This window comes from Henckelia pumila, chromosome 1 (genome assembly GCF_033568475.1).
Source record: "Henckelia pumila isolate YLH828 chromosome 1, ASM3356847v2, whole genome shotgun sequence".
Lineage (NCBI taxonomy): Eukaryota > Viridiplantae > Streptophyta > Magnoliopsida > Lamiales > Gesneriaceae > Henckelia > Henckelia pumila.
In genome coordinates, this window is record NC_133120.1 from 136,190,620 (window position 1) to 136,215,874 (window position 25,255).

Genomic DNA, 25,255 nt, shown 5'->3' on the forward strand with positions numbered 1-25,255 from the left:
AACTCTATTTTGTTGGAATTTAGGGGATCCTAACCCCGAAACATGTTTTTGTGATTGAATCGTTGGACGAATTGATTTTGTTTTATACGAGTATTTGATTTTATCATGGTTTATTATTCTATGTTGAGGAGTAGCTAACTTTAGCATAGATTCGTAAGTTGTGAATTGCTGTCGAGAGATAGATTCATGATTAGGACGAGTGATAAAATCCATGGACTTAAAATATGCATAGAGATATGATATTTAGTACATGTTGATAACCATAGACCACCAGGTTGAAAGTTGTAGGAATTCAAAGAACGCAAAGCAATCAGTAATGATAAACAATTAAAGAGATTTAATTGTTTCATTAACTTAAATTAGATTGGCATAAAATCGAGAGAGAGTGTCGATAATTTAGGAATTCCTGTCAAATTTATGAGTGTAAAAGTAAATTTCAATCGTCCAATTCAATTAGGGGGAAGGTGAATCGAGATTCCAACAAAATTTTCTCATATTATATTTTTCTGTGCTAAGCATTGCTTTGGTTAATTTTATTTTCATTCAAGTATTCTAAGTTGAATTCTTTACTTTATAATTTTAGAATAATCAATTATCAAATTTTCGTTACTTTGGGTAGAGAAATAGAATAATTGAATTATTGTGACGTAGTCCTTGAGGACGATACTCGTACTCTGTACACTTTTCTATAACTTGAGTCGTGCACTTGCGATAATATTGAGCATAAAAGAGAGATAATTATATTGAATTTAAGTGTTAGTATTTGGTCGATCAAGTTTTTGGCGCCGTTGCCGGTGACTAATGGTTATTTTGATTTATCTTATTTAATTTTCTCTACTTCAATTTTAATCACTATTTTCATCTGTGAACTGCAGGATTCTCTTGCAGTGCATGCAACATTCACCCGAATCAGAACTCTTGCCTTTTGATCCAGAGATTGAAAGAACTTTTCATAGGAGAAGAAGGCAACAAAAAGAATCCATGGCAGAACAAGAGCAACTACGTGGAGATGGAGAAACTGGAAATAATGCACCACCTGTATACAGATCCATGATGGATAGCACCTTGCCATCCATAAAAAATGCCAGACCAAGCATCATCAGGCCAACTATAGCAGCAAATCAGTTTGAAATAAAGCCTGCTATCATTCAAATGGTGTAAAACACAATCTAGTTTGGTGGGATGACAATTGATGATCCATATGCTCACCTGAAAAATTTTCTAGAAATATGTGACACTTTCAAGATGCAGGGAGTTTCTAATGATGCTATTCGTTTGCGTCTATTCCATTTTTTGTTACGAGATAAGGCTAAAGCATGGCTATCGAATCTCCCCGCAGGTTCCATCACCACTTGGGATGATCTCGCAAAAGCTTTCCTCACCAAATACTTTCCACCGTCCAAATCGATGAAGCTGAGAGCTGAAATCACAACCTTTTCTCAAGGCGAACAGGAAACACTCTATGAAGCATGGGAGCGCTACAAAGATCTATTGAGGAGATGCCCACACCACCAACTACCAGATGGTCTTGTGGTACAAACTTTTTATTATGGTCTTCCTAACTCTAATTGCACCATGTTAGATGCAGCTGCAGGTGGAAATCTGTTACGAAAATTACCAGAGGACGAATATGATTTAATTGAGGAGATGACATCCAGTAGCTAGCACCCTCAATCCGACAGGAATGCAGCCAGAAGATCCGCAGAAATGCATCAAGTTGATGCATTCACCTCAATAGCCGCTCAGCTTGAGGTCATGAATAAGAGGATTGAAGAGCTAACGCTAGGACAGTCTGCGATGCATATTCAATAAGTATGGTGTGAGAAATGTGGTGCTGAACACTTCACGAAAGATTGTCAAACTGGAAATCCATCATATCAACCAGAGGGAGGCATGGTAAACCATGTGGGAAATCAGAACCGCCCTAGGAATGATCCATTCTCAAACAAATATAATCCAGGGTGGAAACAACATCCGAACTTTTCGTGGGGAGGACATAATATGAGAATAATAGGCCATATGGGAATCAGAACTACGGAAAACAGCCTCAAGAGGAGAAGTCAAGCATGGAACAGATGATGCAGAAGTTCATATCATCCAATGAGACCAGAATGCAGAATCAGAATGCATCGATTAAGAACTTGGAAAATCAAATAGGGCAGTTAGCTAAAGCGATGTCCAGCAGAGAGCTGGGTACCTTGCCAAGTGACACGGAAAAGAATCCAAAAGAGCAGGTCAAGGCTGTTGAATTAAGAAATGGGAAGAGAATCTAAGGTGAGAGACGAGGCAAAAAAGAGTCAGAACCAGTTATATTAGAGAAAACTGCAGCTCTCAAGAAGGCCAAGCTAGATTCTCAGTTTGCTAAATTCCTAGAAGTATTCAAGAAATTGAATATAAAAATTCCCTTCGCTAATGCATTGATGCAAATGCCCAGTTACGCTAAATTCTTGAAGGAGATTCTCTCCAACAAGAGAAAATTGGAGGAGCATGCAATGATCAGTCTAACAGAAAATAAGATCCCACCGAAGCAAAAAGATCCAGGGAGTTTTTCTATTCCTTGTGTTATTAATGATGTGCAATTTCATAAAGCTTTGTGTGATTTGGGTGCTAGCATAAACTTAATGCCATATTCTGTTTTCAGGAAATTAAGCTTGGGAGAGCCTAAATCCACCAGGATGTTGTTGCAATTTGCAGACAGGTCTATCAAATATCCCAGAGGGATAGTAGAGGATGTGCTGGTGAAAGTCGACAAGTTCATCTTTCTGGTGGATTTTGTGGTGCTTGATATGGAGGAGGACTTGGACATGCCACTTATTTTGGGAAGACCTTTCTTTGCAATAGGAAAAGCACTAATCGATGTCCAAAAGGGAGAGCTACATCTGAGAGTGGGAGAGGAGAAAATCTCCTTTGATGTGTTTAATGCACTTAAATTTTCACAAAATAATGAAGAGTGTTTTCAAATTGATGCTGTGGACTTACTTTTATACGATTATGTGCAGGATACATTTCAGGAACCATTAGAAGCTGCACTCATATCTCCTCCTCGTGATTCATTAATCAATGTAGAGATAGAAGAGATGACTGCTTACTTGAATGATAACCAGTCATGGCGAAAAGGTGGCAAGCTCAAACTCGAAGACCTTGGTGATCGGAAGGACTTAGTCCTCCAGAAACCAAGTCTTGAAGAACCACCAACTATGTAATTGAAACCATTACCTACCCATCTCAAATATGTATTTCTAGGTGATAACGAAAATTTACCTGTCATAATTTTTTCTTCTTTGACAGGTGAGATGGAGGCCAGACTGCTGGATGTTCTCAAAAGTCACAAGAGTGTGTTTTCCTGAAAGGTAGCAGATATCAAAGGCATTAATCCATCAATCTGCATGCATAAAATAGTAATGGAAGAGAACATCAACCCCTTGCTCCAACCACAGAGGAGATTGAATCCCAAGATGCAAGAAGTTGTGAAGGCTGAAACAATAAAACTTTTGGATGCAGGTATCATTTATCCCATTTCTGATAGTTCATGGGTGAGTCCAGTTCAATGTGTACCGAAAAAAGGGGGATAACTGTCATTAAGAATGAGCAAAATGAGCTGATGCCTACTAGGACAGTTACATGTTGGTGTGTGTGTATAGATTATAGGAAATTGAATGACGCAACCCGTAAAGACTATTCTACCCTCACCTTCATTGACCAAATGCTAGAAAGACTTGCTGGGTACAAATTTTATTGTTTTTTAGATGGGAATCTAGGATACAATCAAATTGCGATTGCACATGAAGATCATGATAAAACAACTTTTACTTGCCCATATGGTACGTTTGCCTATAGACGTATGCATTTTGGTCTTTGTAATGCTCCTGTGACTTTTCAAAGATGCATGACTGCTATATTTCATGATATGGTAGAAAATTTCTAGAAGTATTCATGGATGATTTTTCCATTTTTGGTCAGTATTTTGATGCATGTATGAATAATGTGAATAATGTTTTGTTGAGATGTGAGGAGAAGAACTTGGTACTCAACTGGGAAAGGTGCCACTTCATGGTGACAGAAGGTATTGTATTAGGGCACCGAATATCTGAGCAGGGAATCGAGGTGGATAGGGCCAAGGTGCAAGTCATTCAGAATTTGCCTCCACCGACGACGATCAAGGGAGTCAGAAGGTTTCTAGGTCACGCCGGTTTTTATCGGCAGTTCATTAAAGATTTTTCAAAAATTGCAAAACCTCTGTCTTTGTTATTGATGAAAGATACACCTTTTAATTTTGATTCCAATTTTTTACAGGCGTTTGAATTTCTGAGAGAAAGACTGGTGACTGCACCAGTGCTGACTTCACCGGATTGGGATATTCCATTTGAGGTGGTGTGTGACGCCAGCGACTCGGATGTTGGAGTTGTACTTGGCCAGAGGATAGACAAGGTATTCCGTACTATTTACTACGCTAAAAAAATCTTGAATAAGGCTCAATTGAATTATGCTACCACTGAAAAGGAGTTGCTAGCTGTAGTTTTTGCACTGGACAAGTTTCATTCATACCTTGTACTGTCAAAAATCACTGTCTACACTGATCATTCTGCAATAAGACACCTTTTGGCTAATAAAGATGAAAAACCTAGGTTGATTAGGTGGATCCTACTCTTACAAGAATTTGACTTAGAGATAAAGGATAAAAAAAGAGTAGAAAATGGTGTCGCTGATCACCTGTCTAGACTAGAATGCATTCCTAATTGTGCACAGAATGATAATGAGGATATAGATGATTGGTTCCCTGATGAAAATTTGTTTGCCATAAAACACTCTCCTTGGTATGATAATTTTGAAAATTACTTGGTCACGAGCACACTCCCACATAACTTGTCTTTTCATCAAAAGAAAAAGTTTTTGTCAGATGTAAAGCATTATTTTTGAGAAGAACCTTTCTTGTTTAAAATTTGTGCTGACTCAATGATCCGGAGATGTGTGGTGGAAGGAGAGATGAAAAGCATCCTCAGTCATTGTCATGACCGTGAGGTAGGTGGCCATGCTGGGCCTATCAAGACGGCAGCTAAGGTACTTGGCCCAATTTTTTAAAGATGCACGTGCTTATGTCCTTGAGTGTGATAGATGTCAGCGGACAGGTAATATCTCAAACCGTAATGAATAATATTATTGAGTGTGAGATATTTGATGTGTGAGGAATCAAATTTATGGGGCCATTTCCAAACTCTTTTACAAAAAAAATACATTTTGGTCGCCGTCGATTATGTTTCTAAATGGGTTGAGGCTGAAGCTTTGGCAACTAATGATGGACAGGTGGTCCTAAAATTTTTGAAGAAAAACATTTTTAACCTGCTTGGTACACCCCGGGCAATTTTTAGTGATGGTGGCACCCACTTTTGTAACAAACTCTTTGAAAAACTTTTGAAGAAATATGGTGTCAAGCACAAAGTTTCTACTCCTTATCATCCCCAAACAAGTGGCCAAGTAGAAGTGTCCAATTGAGAAATTAAGCAAATTTTGGAAAAAAGTGTGAGTACAAATAGAAAGGATTGGGAACTTCGTCTTGACGATGCATTATGGGCCTATAGGACTGATTTTAAAACTCCAATAGGCACCTCCCATTATAGACTGTTGTTTGTTAAGGCATGTCATTTTCCAGTTGAGTTAGAGCATAGAGCATATTGGGCTATCAAAGCATTAAATTTTGAATTTGCTGCTGCAAGTGAGAAGAGATTGCTTGAGCTAAACCAATTAGAGGAATTTCGAGATCAAACATACGATATTGCGGTGTCGTACAAAGAAAGGACCAAGAGAATACATGACCGACGCATTCGTCAAAGATAATTTAAGGAAGGAGAAGCAGTTCGTTTGTTTAACTCCAGGTTGAGGCTCTTTCTTGGAAAGTTGAAGTCTAGGTGGTCCGGTCCTTACAAAATCATTAAGGTGTATCCATCGGGGGCCATTGAAATAAAGGATGCAAGAAACGAGTCTTTCACGGTCAATGCTCAGAGGCTGAAACACTATGTGGGGGGTGACGTCAACTCAATGCCAGTCATCACCACACTGACTGACCAAGACTAGTTTGGGGAGGAGAACAGTCGAGCTCTAGAATCTAAATTGAGAACTACTCGCTTACCTATCCTTTATTTTAGTTTTTTTTGCTTGACAATTTTTTACTTTTATGTTCTTTTAAGTTTTAGCAAATTTATTTTTCTTTTACTTTCGAAAAAAAATGGGGGTGCGCTCGGTCTGCAAAATTCAGCAGACCGAGCGCCCAAAAATACCCCAAATCTCTGTTTTCCTAAAACGGGGGTGCGCTCGGTCTGCAAAATTCAGCAGGCCGAGCGCCCAAAACTCCCCCAACTTACTGTTTTTCCCAAAAAGGTGTGCGCTCGGTCTGCAAAATTCAGAAGACCGAGCGCCTTACACAGATTCAAAATTTTAAAAGTCTCGATCCCCTTTCCTTTCTTATTTCTTTCTTTCCTCTTCTTCTATCAAACCCTACGCCGCCTCTATTTCTCCATGTTTCTCACTTTTTCTCCTCCAAATCGCAGATGTCTATCTTCTAATTCCCAAATTCCTCTCAAGATGGGTCCTAAAAGAGCAAAGATCGCCACCTCCCATTCTTCTTCTTTTTCTTCTTCTTCTTCATCTTCCACCATAACCGATGGGAAATTCATCTCTGTAGAAGCCAAAGCGCAATTTGAAGCAGCCCGGATCAACCGAAACACAATCCTGGAGAGAGGAATCGATCTAGTATCGGTCCATACCAATGCCCTAGGCATAGTTCAACGTGGCTGGACCAAATTTTGTCGCCAACCACCTGCCGCCGTCGTGCCCTTGGTAAGGGAGTTCTACGCCAACACCCTGGAACGCACTGATAGCAAGGTTTTTGTATGGGGTAAGTGGGTTCCTTTTGACCCCGACACGATTAACACTTTGTTGCAAACACCGGTGGTTGATGATAGCCAATTCTTGGCTTTTAAGGCTCAACCCGATTTCAATCTTATCACTTCGGAATTGTGTTATGATGCTAATGTGTGGAAAGACCCGGTGAAGTTTATATCTTTTCAAGAAAAGTTTTTGCAAGTACACCCCGCTCTTTGGTACGCGTTTCTCACTCATCGTCTGATGCCCGTATCCCACACACATAACGTCGTGATAAGTTGGGATTTATTGTTGTATGCCTTGTTTAAGCAATGGCCTCTCAATGTCGGAAAGATCATTAACAAGGAGTTATATACGTCTATCCGCTCCCCCAACATCGGCATGTTCTTTCCATCCATTGTTACTTCCCTCTGTATTCAAGCGGGTTTTATGTTTTCATGCGTTCTTGTTTGTGTTTTTTGTTGTGTGTTGTGTAATGCATGCTATCTGTGGATGAATTCATAAAAGCCAGTGATGATGTGTAGGAATAAAATGCTATATATATATATATATATATATATATATATAGTTTTTTTCAAGTGCCCATCTATCATGCCCACCACCATGCCCACCAATGATGTGGCACTATTCTATTGAATGTGATAAAGATGTGATAAATTGTAGGTCCAATAGAATAGTGCCACATCATTGGTGGGCATGGTAGGTGGGCACTTGAAAGAAACTCTATATATATATATATATATATATATATATATATTTGTGAAATAATTGTGACCTTTAGATTGATTGTGAACAGTTCATTGCACTATAGTTTAACTAGTGAAGTGCACTAAGAAAGACGATGTTTCAGTGGTTAGATCATTGCATGGCACTAAGGGTTTTTTGAATTCGTTTGAATACTTTGTAATTTCGGTTAACTCTACTGACCTACTGATGAATTTGGAAAAGTGAATGATTCATAGTGCACCCGTAAATTTTTTGTTTTTTAAATTTAATGTTCCATCCGGGTTTTATTTAGGGATTGAAATCCTAATCCATAAATTAAAGCTAAGTATGCGGGTTAAATGGGGCATAAAAAAATTGATTTCTTGCAAAAAACAATCGAAAATTTTAAAAAAATATACTCCATCCGGGCTATAAACGAGGAGATTGAAATACGAATCCTATCAAAGTTATAGCTAAGTCTGCGGGTTAAATGGGGTATGAAAATATTTTTAATGATTCCATCCGGGCTAGATTTGGGATTGAAATTCTAATCTGAGCTAAGTTTGTGGACCAAATGGGATAAAACATTTATCGGATGCAAAATCCGGTGATGCGTAAATAATATCTATGGATCATTTTCTGAAAATTCCGAAGGAAGTGGCAAGACGGAGAGCATAACTGAGAGAACAGGTGTTTACGAGGTAGATTTATCCTGATATGTCATTGAGATCTTAAAACCCAAGTAAACTGAGTTTCTTCGAGGTGCATGAAATTGGGGCCACTATCTACACACCCACGTTCACATGAAATCTGGAGGGCACTTTGTGAATTTAATTTTATAAAATGAATTTTCTGAGGCTTGGAAAATATGAGTTTATCCATAGTGGTTGTGTTTTGTGTTGTGTTTCCATTCTATTTTGTCACCTATTTTGCTTGAGGGCAAGCAAAAGGTTAGTTTGGGGAGGTTGATAGGAGTCATTTTCCCGTATTTTATTGTTCATTTTCTTGGTGTTTTGCATTCGTTCCATGTCGTCTTGTTCGTATTTATCCAAATTTGTTTGCATTTAGTATATTTCTGTGTGTTTTGTTTACTACTATTGATTTATGGTTAAATTGGCAGGAAAAGGAGAAAAATCCTATTTTTGGGCTTCAGAAGGGGGTGCGCTCGGTCTGCAGGATTTAGCGGACCGAGCGCGGGCATTCTCAGGAGAGGCAGAAAGGTTTAAAGAAATTGAGCACTCGGTCGGTAGTATTTAGCGGACCGAGCGCGTGCTGAAAAAATTGGGCAGAAAGATGGTGTAATTCTCGGCGCTCGGTTAGTAGAAATCAGCAGACCGAGTGGCCACGCGTAAATTTGGAAATTTTATTCCGGGAGTTTTATTTGGAAATGACTCTGAGGGGCACTATATATAGAATATTTTCAGACGTTTTGAGGGTTGGATTACACAGAGAATTAAGGCGGAGGCGGCTGCTAAAGATCAAAGCTTCTTCTTCTCATTGGGAGTTCTTCTTCTTCACAATTTTTGAATTTTTATGTTGAAAACATTGTTAGATTGAATTTTATTATGAGTTGTAGTAGCTAAACTATATTGTGTTGGAATTTAGGGGATCCTAACCCCGAAACATGTTTTTGTGATTGAATCATTGGACAAATTGATTTTGTTTTATACGAGTATTTGATTTTATCATGGTTTATTATTCTATGTTTAGGAGTAGCTAACTTTAGCATAGATTCGTAAGTTGTGAATTGCTGTCGAGAGATAGATTCATGATTAGGACGAGTGATAAAATCCATGGACTTAAAATATGCATAGAGATATGATATTTAGTACATGTTGATAACCATAGACCACCAGGTTGAAAGTTGTAAGAATTCAAAGAACGCAAAGCAATCGGTAATGATAAACAATTAAATAGATTTAATTGTTTCATTAACTTGAATTAGATTGGCATAAACTCGAGAGAGAGTGTCGATAATTTAGGAATTCCTGTCAAATTTATGAGTGTAAAAAAAGTAAATTTCAATCGTCCAATTCAATTAGGGGGAAGGTGAATCGAGATTCCAACAAAATTTCCTCATATTATATTTTTATGTGCTAAGCATTGCCGTGGTTAATTTTATTTTCATTCAAGTATTCTAAGTTGAATTCTTTACTTTATAATTTTAGAATAATCAATTATCAAATTTTCGTAACTTTGGGTAGAGAAATAGAATAATTGAATTATTGTGACGTAGTCCTTGAGGATGATACTCGTACTCTGTATACTTTTCTATAACTTGAGTTGTGCACTTGCGATAATATTGAGCATAAAAGAGAGATAATTATATTGAATTTCAGTGTTAGTATTTGCTCGATCACCTAGGCACCACTATGAGGCGTGCCTCATAGATAGTGTTTGTGCAAGAGGGTGGCACCTAGATGCTGAGCTCATATAAGGTGTTGGAGCGAAAGGGTGGCGCCTAGATGCCTCATATATAGTTTTGGTAGGAGAGGGTGGCGTCTAGTCTCTACCATGAGGCACCTAGGCGCCGATACCTGAACCTTAGCAGCGCCTAGGCGCTGCGCTCAAGTTCCTAGGAGCCAATGCCTGCGGGAAAAAAATGAATGAAAAGGAGTATGAGAAACCGAAAAAATCGGGTTAGTTGGGCTTTAATTTTCGGGCTTTGAGACTTATAAAAGAAGGACTCTAACCTACGTGAGAGGAGAATTGGATGCATAATGGACAGAACAGATAACAACACGAGAGGACGACACAAGCAAAGATCGAAAGAAAGATCGATTGCGAAGAAAAAGAACTCTGAATCTTAGGATAGAGACGCGGATTTGGCTTTGCTATTCTTTCTCTTTTCTCTCATATTATTGAAGTTTGATGTCTAGAATCGTTAACATGCCTTGTTTTTGTTTCTTCTGTATTATGAACTAACTCTTTATTTCTAGAGGAATGACGTAACTTAGTTGAGACGATTTCTATGACTTTTTGATTTATATGATTGAATTCCTCAAGTCTAATTGTTTTCTGAGTTTGATTTTCTTTCAATTTACTGGCCATAGATTGAATGTTAAATTTGTTTAGAATCTGATGGGAAAGAGGATTTTGAATACGATCATAAAAAAACACATTGTTGAATGTTTATATAGTTTGGGAGGCATATAACGTCATCAGAGCTTAAGCAAGAACATCGTTTTCCACAATTCATTAAGTCTAGATTTTTAATAGAAATATTGAAATTAAAATTTAATTGATACATTATTTTTGTTAATGGGAAAAGTAAATTAAAAATAAGTAAGTGTTCTTGGCTATTAAATAAGTAAAATTCATGAACATAAATTCGATTGAAGTAGTCATTGTCGGAAAAAAATGAAATCGAACCTCTAGATAATTTTCTCTGATTCATATCTCTCTTTTGTGTGTATTTTCTTGCTAGTTATTTCAGTTAATTTATTCAAGTTTGAAAAAAAAATGTGATTTTTTAAATTTTCTAAATAAAGTCTGGTCTATTTTTATTACAAGCATTAATATTTTTTTAAATGCATACTCCTTGTGGAAACGATATCTTACTTATCATATTTTAAAACTTGACATCGTGCACTTGCGAGCAGAAAATACGCAACACATGCGCATTTCGAAACATCCAAAGTCGGGTACAGAAGGTCCGAACTTCGAATATTTTTATTACAAGCATTAATATTATTTTAAATACATAATACTTGTGAGAAATATATCTTACTTATCATATATTAAAAATTGACATCGTGCACTTGCGAGCAGAAAATACGCAACACAAGCGCATTTCGAAACATCCAAAGTGGGATTCGGAAGGTCCGAACTCCGACTATAAATAGGTAATCTGAGGCTCATTTTTTATGTATAAATTAAAGTGTTTATCTTCTATTTCAGTATATATTGATTTTTAGCTATTATATATATGGCTGGGCAGTAGCGAGGCTCTTTCGAGATAGCAACAGAGTCGTGCCCAAGAGTTGGAGCCTTCGAAATCAAAGGTGATAAGTGCAATTTTATGCACTTAATTTATATGTGTTTTGAGTTGGCTTTTGTGATGTATCGAGTGGATATTATGCGTATTTGTTGTTGTTTTTGTGAGATGCAAGGATTGGAGGAAAAGTACCGAGAAGAAGCGGAAAGACGAATTATGGACAACAAACTTCAGAAAATTACTGGGAATTTTGAGACATCTAAATCCGATTCCACCGTTCATAATAAATTTTAAGATGTTTTGAAGCTGATGTCTAAATTTCAGCTCAATCCAACGGTTAAATTGTGAGATATGAATTTTTGAACATTGTTGCGTTCTGCAGAATAGCACATGCGAGAGGCATGCGCGCCCGTGCCTCTCAATATGCGTGCCCGCGCCATCAGAGTTTTTTATTACTCGGGAAGTAAAGTTTAAAATTCTTGGGCATGATTTTAGGCTTTTCCTGCAAAGTATAAAAGAGATTGAACGTGAGAATTGAGAGGGAGAATCAGTCGCACATATCAGAAAACACAACACGCACGATAGAAAGACTCGAGAGGAGAAATCCGTGCCATCACGCGAAGAAGAACTCTGAAGCAAGCTCCGACAAAGGAAGCGGAAGCTACTTCGGATTTGTTCTTCTTTCCCATTTTCTTATTAAATTCTGATTTGATGTCTAGGATTGAAAACATGATTTGTTTTTATCAGTTTTTGATTATGAACTAAAATTTCTTAGTCTGGAGGTTGACGTAGCCTGATGTAGACACTTCTTTGACTTTTGATTTTTATTGGATTGAATTCTCCTAGATTAATTGTTTTTTCTAGCTTTGATTGTCTATTCAATTACTTGATCACTAATTGAATAGTTATATTTATTTGAAATCATTGCTCGAGAGAGGGAATTTTGAATAAGACATTAGAAATAACATCGTTAATTGTTTATATAGCTCGGGAGAGTATATAACTTAACGAAGCCTTAGAAAGAACGTCGTTTTACATATATCACAAAGACTAAATTTTTAATAGGGATATTGGAATTGAATCTTGGTTGATACACATTATTTGTTTCTTGGGAGAGGGAAATAATATAAATTAAGTATTCTTGGCTATTAATTGAATAGAATTAATGAGAATAATTTAATTATAAGTAGTAGATGTTGAAAACAGGTGAAATCTTAACCTCTAGACCATTATTCTTTCATTGATATTTCTTTGAAATTGTGTGCGTGCTAGAAAAAGTTTTTTGCTTATTTATTTTTTCTAAAAATCTCTCAAAATTTTTTTTTCTAAATAAAATTAGGACTATTTTAATTACAAGTACTTAATAGTTTTCAATAATACTCCTCTTGGGAACGATACTATACTTACACTATATTAAAACTTGACACCGTGCACTTGCGGGTACAAAAACACGCAACAAGTTTTTGGCGCCGTTGCCGGGAAGTAAATTATTGATTTTATTTTAGTCTTGTTACCAATTAGTCTAGATTTTAATTTAGAGTTTTTCTTTATTTTATTTTTAGTTACTAATTGAATTTTAATTCTTCTTGTGTGCAGTGTATGCGAAGGTCTCAAAGATCTAATTCATTATTGTTTGATCCGGAGATCGAACGCACTGCAAGAGCTTTGAGAAGGTTGATAAGAGAAGAAGAATTAAATAGAATGGCCGAAGAGAATGCACAACAACCTTCCTTTGTGCCTATCAGAGATCATTTTCGGCCTACTGTCTAGGATTACTACTCTGGAATTGCTCGAGGAACTATCAATGTGAACAACTTCGAGCTGAAGTCGACGTTGATCAACATGGTTCAGCAGAACCAATTCAATGGGAGCGCCACAGCTGATCCTCACTTGCATCTCAGGACGTTGCTAGAAATTACCGACACGATAAAAATTAATGGAGTTCCTGAGGATATTATTCACTTACGTTTGTTTCCGTTTTCTCTCAGGGACCAGGCAATTGGTTACAATCACTACTGTTGGGCAGCATAACTATGTGGGAGAAAATGACAGTCAAATTTCTTGCAAAATATTTTCCACCCGCTAAATCCACCCAATTGAAGATCGAAATTAGTACCTTCCAGCATATGGATTCTAAACAACTATATAAAGCATGGGAAAGGTACAAAGATTTATTAAGACGTTGTCCTAACCATAATTTTGCAGATTGGGAGCAAATCGAGCTTTTCTACAATGGGTTTAACATGCCTACGAGGATGTCAGTGGACTCTGCGGCTGGAGGAACCATATTTTCAAAGGATCCCATTCAGGCCTATGATATGCTGGAACAAATGACCATCAATAGTTTTCAATGGTCGTCTAAACGTATGGGAGTCAATAAAGCGGTATATGCAGTGGATCCTCTCACCTCAATAACTGCTCAATTATCTGCATTGACTACGCAAGTAGCTGCATTGAATAAGGTGTCGCAGATCCAGCAGGTGTGTCGGTTGCCATCGAGGAGTCTCATCCTCCTGAACAAGCTCAGTACATCAACCAAAGAGGTTACGGAGGCTATCGAGGTAACCCTGCTCCTAATACTTATCATCCTGACTTGCGTAATCATGAAAAATTTTCGTATGCCAACAACAAAAATGTGTTGAATCCACCTCCGGGTTTCAATACAAACAAGGATGAGGGAAAGCCTTTGTTAGAAGATGTTTTAAGTACTTTTGTCACGGAATCTAGTAAGAGGATGGCAAAGACCAAAAATTTTCTTGATAGTTTTGAAATGAATATGTTTAATATGGGTGTCATGATGAAATCCATGGAAACACAAATTGTGCAGCTGGCAAATGCTTTGAAGGATCAGAATAGAGGCCAATTTCCTAGCAATACAGAGGTGAATCCCATTGAACAGTGCAAGGCAATAGAGTTTCGGAGTGGGAAACAAGTAAGTACTGAAGAAAGAAAACTTGAGAATGAGTAATCTGAGGGAACTAAAATTTCAGCGGAGGAAAAGAAAGTCAAAGGTTCTGAAATTGAGTATGACAGTGAGAAGAAAGTTGAGGAGAAGCAAATTGAACCTGAGCCTAAACCAATGTATAAGCCACCACTTCCATACCCACAGAGGTTCAAGAAAAAGGCACTGGACGAGCAGTTCTTAAAATATTTGGAGATCTTCAAGAAGATACATATCAACATCCCTTTTGCTGATACTTTGGAGAAAATGAAAAACAATGCAAAGTTTATCAAAGAGGTGATGTCCAAGAAAAGAAGGCTGCCAGAGAACGAGGTGGTGAACTTAACTGAAGAGTGTAGTGCCGTGCTTCAAAAGAAAATGCCACAAAAGATAAATGATCCAAGGAGATTTACTATTCTTTGCTTTATTGGTGGAACTCATATTACAAATGATTTATGTGATTTAGGGGACAATATTATTTAATGTCATTTTCTGTTTACATGGCCTTGGTGCTTGGAGAAATGAAACCGACATTGATCAAACTGTAGTTGGCAGATAGAAGCATCAATTATCCACGTGGTATTGTAGAAGATGTAATTATCATGGTGGATAAATTCATATTTCCATTTGATTTTGTGATCATGGACATGGAAGAAGATCAAGCCACACAATTGATTTTTGGAAGACCGTTCTTGGCCACTGCTGATGCCAAGATTGTGGTGAAGAATGGTGAGTTTTTGATGGTGGAAGGCGAAAGAATTATTTTTAACTTGTTCAAGAAATCAAGTAATTCACCCATAGAGGAATTGTGCATGATTGAGAGGGTTGCGAAGATGTATGATCATCCCGAAGCTGCTATTGCGATAGAGTCACCAAAGGAGAAGGACTCGTCAGTGGAAAAGAGAAAAAATATTAAAAAAAAAGAAGTTAAAAGGTGGTTCGTGGAATATGTTTGGAAAGTGAAAGAGAAAGGAATGGTCCATGCCAAAGTGACAACCACCTAAGACCGGTGAAAGTCAGACTGACGACTCTAAACCAAGCGCTATTTGGGAGGCAACCCAATTATTTTTATTTATTTATTTATTATTATTTTTGCTTTAGTCATTCTTTAGTTTTTGTTAACTAGTTATTTCTAGGTGCACAGTTGTGAAATTTTTTAGCCTAATGTTCCAACTTTTCTGCACTTTTTCAGGATTTTGAGAGTCATATGCGACCCTAAAGGGCGCCCGCGTGGATAATGAAGCGCACCCGCGCTGTTCTTAACAAGAAATATATATGATGCACGAAGCTACTGTGCGCCCTCTCTTGACTTATAGCGCGCCAATGCGGTGTCCGTGAATTACTTAAATCAGCAATGCAAAGCTATGGCGCACCTGCCCCTATTCTATTCAGCGTCCGCGCCCCCTCTGCGCTTAATTTATGCGCAATAGCACAACACCCATGTGCAACAACTCTATCTCATGCGCAATATCCCAACATCCACGCGCAACAGCGCTTACGAAGAGCGCTACATCAACGCGCAAGAGCTTAAGGACAATATAATTCATATGCGCGCAGAATGCTTCCTCACAACAACATATCTCTCCCTCTCTTGGACACATGCGATCTAGTCTCTAAACCTCCTCCAAAATAGCAATTTCAAGACATATTTCCAAATTGATCTTCGTCAAAAGGGCCAAGCCTCTCTGATTTAGCTTCTCCTTCATTTACGCTCAAACAGGGTCTAGGAGGGTTTGTGAAGTTTCTTCTCTTTGACGGTAAAAGATGAATATTTTTCTTCCTAAGTTGATGCGTGTACAAATTCTGAATTGAGGTATTTGGTTACTTCAATTGGTGGTGTTGAGAGTGTGGTTGCTCGTGAATTTGGATACCATTGAAACAACGCATACCAAGTGTTCGTTGAATTGTCTGGGATAATTTGTGCATGAAATGCTGTGTCTAAAATTTGGGATTGTGCTAATTTGATCGAGGAAATTGATTGGTGTTGAATTGTTGGTTCACAATGCCGCCGAAAACCAAGGGATCGGAAAAGGGGCAATTTCATCATCAGCGCCTGCTGCTCCTAAGATCGAAGACATTTTTGGAATGGCACGATAGTAGATTATTACACTGAGTTTTTGGAGAAAGGAAGGCACAAAGAGGGGAATGGAAATGAGAGAGTATAATTATCCCATACTAATTGAAGCCCGGAGAAGAGGTTGGGATTTATTTGTCAAGCGTCCGCCAGATGCGGTTATGTCTTTAGTTCACGAGTTTTATGCGAATTTAATGGTCAAGGATGTAAAACTTAAAGTCAGGGTTTGAGGAAAATTGGTGGAATTTGACACTTGCACTATTAATGATCTATATGCCATGCCAGACATTGAGAATGATGAATATCAAGCATTCAAGAGTGTTTCCTTTCCAGCGGATGTAGTGCTTCAGACTTTGTGACATAATGATGGGGAATGGAAGAAAAATTCAAACGGAGTTTCTGTGACATTTTTATCCAGATTTCTTCAACGATAATCGAATAATCGTCATGAATATGTGGCTGCTAGGATGTTGCCATCTGGGCACACATCAGATGTGACAAAGGCTAGAGCTAGTCTTGTATACTGCATAGTGACAGGGAAATCCGTTGATGTCGATTGTGTGATTCAAGATTCTATCATTGCTGCTGTCAGGGGATCATCAACCATCAGTATGCCCCAATCATCCTTGATTACGAACTTTTGCAAGTAAGCCGGTGTTGTTTGGGATAATACTGCGGAGCAGCTTCTTCCTATACGAGGTCCTATACAACTTTTCGCCACACTAAGACGAGACAAAAAGAAGAAGATGACAGGTACTGCTGAACAGCCCGCTGAACCACCTCAGTCCTCTACACCGCCCCAAAACTTTGGGCCAGTTCATCTTAGATTGGAAAGTCCTACGTTTCTACTGTCGCTATCATCGCATTCAACTTTGGAACATTCTGTACATGATAATTCAAAGGCTGTTCTATCTCAGATGAAGAAGCAATGGAAAATTATGCGAGCAAATATGGCATATATGCATGACTTCATTGCAGATCTTGCTCAAAAATATCCTCCTATGGTTGTGCCCTATCCACCTCCTCCATAATGGTTGCCTGATGCTATTGTAGATGTTGAGACTTCTTTCCATGGAGAAGATGATGAAACTGAAGTTGATGGTAATGATGATGATGCCGAGTCATGATGCTCGGTGTCGGAGGTACATGTCCCTTGTTCTTTTTCTTGTTTAAATCATTAGGCACAATGATTGTAGTAAGTTTGGGGGGGGGGGTGATTTACTTTGGAGAAACTAAATTTATACTGTTTACTTTGGAGAAACTAAATTTATACTGTTGCGGATTTTGTTGCATGTCCTGAGGTGAAAATTTTTAATGAGTAGTGATGAGTTAAATGCATGATGTGTAATGTGTTGGCCTATGATGAAAATAATTTTTTTGTGCTATAAAGTTTGTGTTAGCTATATTTAATCTTGAGTTCTCACAATTATGCACGAATGCAATGATTTTTGATACTCCAAACAATTAGAAAAAAATTATGTGGATTTTTGATGTGGATTAGAGGATTTGATTCTTAACTCTTGTGATTTTTGCATGAGACTGAGGTAGATTTTTATAAACACAGAAATTATTTAGGCGTGAATCAATTGAGCCTTGTTAGCCTTTCATTTGATAGCCTTGATTTGTAAACAAAATTCCAAAACCAAATGATAGCTAAAAATTGGATTGAAATCCTAATCCAAAGAAAGAAAGAAAAAAAAAGAGAAAGTAAGGTGAGGGGAGGCCTTGAAAAAAAAAAAGAAATTTGGATTGCAATTCAAATCCAAAAATAAGGCAAAAGATGGAGAATGTATGGAGTAGAATGGAGCCTAGATGGAATTATCTGGCAATGAAAATAACAAAATTTTTACATGCTCATATTACTCATTACTACTCAATTTGAAAATATCGATTCCCTCTGCTTGCATCCTGAATTCCTGTTTATCATTGATATATATCTGGATACTTATCTCCTATAGAATGTACTCGAGCCTATTGTTAACCAAAAAAGTCCTTTTCATCTATGCAAATAAAGATTGAACTTTGTTGATTGCATTTTGAATCTTTAGGGTGGAGTTAATGATTTTATGAAGCTTCTGGGTTGCATGATTTTATGAATAGTTGGGTAGGCAGATGAGATTGACAAATCACACACATGAGAATTCTTGAGGAAATTAGCCTACTTGTAGATTGAATCTTGGAATATCAAATTCGGAGGCCGACTATATTACTCATTATTATTTTGCTTGGGACTAGCAAAAATATAAGTTTGAGGGAATTTGATAAGTGAAATTTTATGCACTTAATTTATATGTGTTTTGACTTGGCTTATGTGATGTATCAAGTGAATATTATGCGTATTTGTTGTTGTTTTTGTGAGATGCAAGGATTGAAGGAAAAGTATCGATAAGAAGGGAAAATATGAATTATGGACAACAAAATTCGGAAAATTACTGGGAATGTTTGATACATTTAATTCCGATCTTCACCGTTCATAATAAGGTCTAAGATGTTTTCAAGCTGCTGTCAAAATTTTAGCTCAATCCAACGGTCAGATTTTGAGATATGATTTTTTGAAAATTATTGCGCGCTGTAGAATAGCACATGCGAGAGGCATGCACGCCCGCGACACCTAGTTTGAGCGCCCGTGCCATCGTGATATCAATTTTTTTATTAATCGAGAAGGAAACTTTCAAATTCTTGGAAAAATATGTGCCATCACGTGAATAAGAACTCGGAATCAAGCTAAGACGAAGGAAGCGGAAGCTACTTTGGATTTTTTCTTCTTTCCCGTTTTCTTATTAAATTCTGATTTTATGTCTAGGATTGAAAACACGATTTGTTTTTATCAGTTTTTGATTATGAACTAAATTTTCTTAGTCTAGAGGTTGACGTAGCCTGGTGTAGACACTTCTACGACTTTTGATTTTTATTGGATTGAGTTCTCCTAGATTAATTTTTTTTTTCTAGCTTTGATTGTCTATTCAATTACTTGATCACTTATATTTATTTGAAATCATTGCTCGGGAGAGAGAATTTTGAATAGGACATTAGAAATAACACCGTTAATTGTTTATATAGCTCGGGAGAGTATATAACTTAACAGAGCCTCAGAAAGAACATCGTTTTACATATATCACTAAGACTAGATTTTTAATAGGGATATTAAAATTGAATCTTAGTTGATACAAATTATTTGTTGCTCGAGAGAGGGAAATAATATAAATTAAGTGTTCTTGGCTATTAATTGAATATAATTCATGAGAATAATTTAATTAAAAGTAGTTGTTGTTGAAACCAGGTGAAATCTGAACATCTAGACCATTATTATTTCATTAATATTTCTTTGAAATTGTGTGCGTGCTAGCAAAAGATTCTTGCTTATTTATTTTTTCTGCAAATCTCTCAAAATTTGGTTTTCTAAATAAAATTAGGACTATTTTAATTACAAGTACTTAATAATTTTCAATACTACTCATTGTGGGAACGATACAATACTTACACTATATTAAAACTTGACACTGTGCACTTTAGAGCACAAAACATGCAACAAAAGGATTGAAGACGAACGTGAGTATTGTCTAAGATCCCTTTTAGATAATGAGAGTATCTAATAACTTAATTAAAGATTTTAGATGACTTCTAGTGATATGGTAACCACTTGGATGTAGGCTTGAACTTTAAACCCTGAAAGTTCTTGACCTATTATTAGAGGTATGTAAGTACTGACTGAGATTTTCAGCGAGTATGCATTTTTATATGTTGCATTTTATGTTCTATGTGTTTTTATTGATTTATTATATGCTTCATTTGCATATTCATGTTGAGCTGTATCTCATTCGAGATAGTATTTCGAGTAGGGTCACTCAGTCCTATACCCTTGTATTTTGTCTTGAACCGGGTGCTACCATGATGACAGATACCGAGGCTACAATGACCTATACGAGTGTGTGAGCTATTATGAAGTTGGATTCCCAGATGGTGCTATGCACTCTTTGGCACCTAGTCTGAGCAGAACTTGACAGTTGACTAATCACCCAGTCACATCATTTTGCATGCATCATATCGTTTTGTATACTCATACTTTACGTAATGTACATATTCGCTCACATCCTTGTTGCTAATTTTAGACACCCCATTCAACGAAAAAAGTCTCAGTTTGGACGAGGTAGGCGGACCGAGATAGGGTTAGGTGTAGAGCCAGTGACCACTTAGAGGTTGTGTTATTTTTGTTGGTTGGGTTCAAATGTAATACTTTCGATTTGGTTGTATAAACTATTTTTCTTTGGATTTTTAGTTCTGGTTGTGTTTCACTGGTTTTCATTGTAAAGTCTATTTAAATTTCTGCTGCTTATTGCTTGATTAAGTTTTATTTAATTTCATGCCTAAGTATGTTAAGTTAGTAGGTGATCCGGGTAGGGTTACTTTAGCTACATTATAGTAATTCGAGTTCCATTTTACATGTTAGAAAATGGCATACGATTTTAAAAGTTAAAAAAAAATGATTGAGAGTCATTATTTAATGAAAATAAGTCGAAAATCATCTCCGGAATGTCCGAAAATGGTAGGGAGGGTCCCTGGGGTCTCGGACAGTTTGGAAGTAGCCAAACCTGTTCAAAAGGAGCGAAGCAGTTTAGAGCTTCCGAACTCAACAGGAACCAGATGTCAAGGTGAATTGTACAAGTGGAAGTTCGGAGCTTCATATCCCAGTTCAGATATTTTGAACTCCCCTGCAACCTGTGGTGTCAAAATGCTCTCTACATGTGGAATTCATGCGCAGATCGGAGCTTATGAACCCAAATCGGACCTTCCGATCCCTGGCCTAAATAGGTATTCAAACCTCATTTTTAGATGCAAATTGAATGGATTTCGAACCATTAGTCCATGTTAGAGTGTTTTGGGTTATATTCTCGAGGGTCGGGCACTAGCAAGGTGCTACGGAGCTTGTAGCGGAGATGTAATTGGGTTAGGGCCTTCGACATCAACGGGTTGACGAAGAACTCAAGTATAATTCTAGACTCTTAGTAGCTATTGGGAGTAGCGAGTATTCTAGTTAAAGCTTTTAGATGAGTTATAGTGATATGAAATTGTCTTGACATGTAGGCTTGTATTGTAGACAGTTGTTCTTCTAGGCTAGTGAGTTGAGATAGTAAGTACAGACTGAGATAGCCAGCTGAGTATGTATGTTTATGTGTTGAATTATTATCTATCATGAGATTCATGATATTATATGTTCATGATTTTGTATGCGGTATTGGCATATCATGTTGATCATGTTATCCTTTCGAGATAGCTAGTTGTTTCTGGGGTCGCTCAGCCTTAGGGTTTTTCCTTGTACGATCGGGTACCGTATGACACACACTGGACATACGAGACAACGTGTGCGATTTACCCAGGATAGTGATAGTCAAAGATCGGGTTCAGTATGTGTGACACCCACTGCATCTTTGGAGCAGTGTGCACATACTGGAGGTGCCTATGTTCTGAGCATGTTATTCCAAATTTTTGATCCCAGTTACCCAGATCATTCATGTTTCATGTTGCATGCATCATATAGACTTGTATACTCGATATTTATGTATTGGGCATTAGTGCTCATGCCCCCGCTTTTATCTTGGACAATCTATTTGACGGGGCAAGTTTGTAGATGGACCAGGAGCGAGATCAGTGGTTGGTCAGTGTGAGGACCCGGATCTTAATAATCTAAACATATAAGAGTCATGCTAACAACGATCGAGAGGTACAAGATAAACAACAATTTTTTTATTTTTTTTTATTTTTAGGGGGGTGACGCGCGGGCACTCATAACGCCCTGTTCGGGGAGTAGAACGCGCGAGCGCGCCCTCTGGGCTGAGCGGGCGCGTTGCCTTTGCTGTTGTGGCTCAGAAAACAGCTCCAAAAGTGCAATCTATCACCCGAAAAGGCTCCGACATGATCCAACTGACATCCATCAACAACAAAATACCCGAATGGATACCAAAGATTCGAAAACAAGAAGTTCAATACAAGATAGCTAGTTATAAAGTTATCCAGATACAAAAGAAATAGAACATGCAACGATTCTAGTTACAATCCAAAAAAAAGAGTTTGAATATATCAACTCCTAAAACAATTCCAAGTCCTCACTCTATCCACTCGACCACCTAGCCATGCGATCTTTGACTTGGTCCTGCCCCACCTGTTGCCATGCACACATACAAAAACAAGGCAACAATCGGATAACTTCGGTGAGAAACAACATTCCCAGTAAAAGAGACATGCATATAAAATCAAATAGCATATCAAATCAAGCACATATTCACTTCAATATATTCCAAAATGACATAAAACGAATGCATGATTTCAAAACTCGGGATTATCTAATCGGATAATCAAAAGGTAATTCGGTTACTTGGTTGGGATCCCGAGGACAAGTTATAACGACCAACACACCGACACTCCCATTCAAGGTGGATGTCATATAACTCAATACCCTAGACTTCGAAGCAACCATAAGAGGCATTCTAGCTCTTGGAAAAACTCGAAAACCAAGGCTACCTCAATATAGTCCCCCAAATTGTCTAATTCAAAAGAATCAAATCATTGGCTTAATATGAATGCATGTATAAATATAAGACAATCCATCAACCAAGGTCAAGTAGTTCAAATAATTCAATCAACATGCAAGTATGCGATTTTGGGGCTCGAGAATCAATATGAACTCGAGTATTCAACCCCATTCGATTCGATGTCGACTTTTACCTTTCCAAGTTTTTCGATGATCCAAATCTGAAAACAACGATGAATTCAATCAACATACAATCAAATCAAGTTGAACCATCTCAAAGAAGTTCAATACTATACCGTTTGTCGACTTCAATCGGTTCAAGCTTCCAAGCTCGCTCAAAACTGAATCTCTTCAACCAAAATCTGAAAATATGGAATACGGATTTGATATAAATATTCTAACTCGAACAAACCCGGAATTCAAACCATACAATTCAATCGATAATTCAAACTCGATTTCGATGGCATAACAACTCTATATTGACAAACCAAAAATCACAATATCATCACGGCCTTCCAAAACAACTCATAACAACTTGAAACCATAAAAAACAACTCAACCTAACAAATCACGTAAGCCCCCATTTTCGAATTTATGCTTCAAAAATCATAATAAATCCGAACTTCGTTCTTTTTCCGATTCGACTTCAAATATACGATCTATGCTAACTCAAGAACAACATACTAAAAAATAATCGAATTCTAACATCCCATCAAAATTGAAGTATAATATATCGAAGCAATAGTTACGGCAAAACGACGCCTTCGGTGTGGTGATCGTGAATCTCAACTTGAATCTAAATTCTAACGGTCGGATCTTGAAGAAATGAAAAAACAAACGCTTGAAAGAAAGCTTCCATGGCTTCTCGGTTTGAGCGTGAAGATGGGGAAGAAGAACGAGGATAGAGATGAGATATGACACACAAAATAATATATCTCATAGTTGATTAGTCCAAGAAGCCAAAATTGCAAACAAGTCCCTGAAACTCCAAACACAAGCAATTCAATCCCGGCTCAATTAAATCCCTTCAATTCAGTTCTAATAATAATATAAGGAATTCCTCTAATCACGAAATATTTAATTCCAGCTTACAATTCTCCCCATCTAAAAATCAATTTCATCCTCGAAATCGAACAAGAATCAACCACGGGAGATGGAAATAAGAACCAGACTGTAAGGAAAACTCACATCATCAGAATAACTCCAGAAATCATTGTCTCATATTAGACTCTGTTTCCCATGTAGCCTCTTTGACTCCGTGTCGGCTCCACTGTGCTTTAACCAACGAAATTGACTTGTTTCTCAGCTGTTTTTCCTTTTTGTGAAGAATCTGAATTGGTCGTTCAAAGTAGCTCATAGTCTCTTCGAGTTTGGCCTCGTCCGGCTGAAGAATATGGGAAGGATCTGGATAATATTTCCTTACCATAGAGACGTGAAAGACGTCATGAATACCAGACAATGATGGAGGAAGAGCTAATCGATAGGCAATGTCACCTATCTTCTCCAGAATCTCGTACGGACCAATGAATCTCGGCGACAACTTCCATCTCTTACCAAATTTGATTGTGCCTCTGAACGGAGAAATCTTCAGAAAATATCGGTCTCCATCATCGAAATACAGAGGTTTTCATCTGATATTCGCGTACTTCGCCTGTCTGTCTTACGCTGTCTTCATTCTCAAGTGAATAATCTTCACCTATTCGGCCATGCCAGGAATCATATCCAGTCCCAAATCAGGCGACTCAGAAATCTCATCCCAGTACAACGGAGATCTGCACTTTTTTTCATACAACGCTTCAAACGGTGCCATGCCAATACTTGTTTGAAAGCTGTTGTTATACGAAAACTCGACAAGAGGTAAATAATCCTGCCAACTAGTGCCAAAATCAAGCACCACAACTCGTAACATATCCTCAAGTGTCTGTATAGTCATCTCTGATTGACCGTCGGTCTGGGGGTGATATGCTAAACTCAGATGCAAACGTGTGCCAAGTGCTTCCTGGATACTGTGCCAAAAGTGAGATGTAAACCGAGGATCTCTGTTAGAAATAATCGACTTCGGCACACCGTGCAATCTAACAATCTCCCTGACATACAATTCGGCCATCTGATCATGACGATATGTCATTCGGTATGGAATAAAGTAAGAAGACTTCGTCAGTCGATCAATCACTACCCAGATCGCATCACAACCTC

At 37.7% G+C, this 25,255-nt stretch overlaps 1 non-coding gene across 1 annotated transcript; it reads right to left on the minus strand.

Annotated features, from left to right (window-relative positions):
• Positions 1-1,410: 1,410 nt before the first annotated feature.
• LOC140876773 (small nucleolar RNA R71) lies at positions 1,411-1,517 on the minus strand. The gene has a single exon (XR_012149007.1). It is a non-coding gene; the product is annotated as a small nucleolar RNA R71 (small nucleolar RNA).
• Between the last annotated feature and the right edge of the window lie 23,738 nt (positions 1,518-25,255).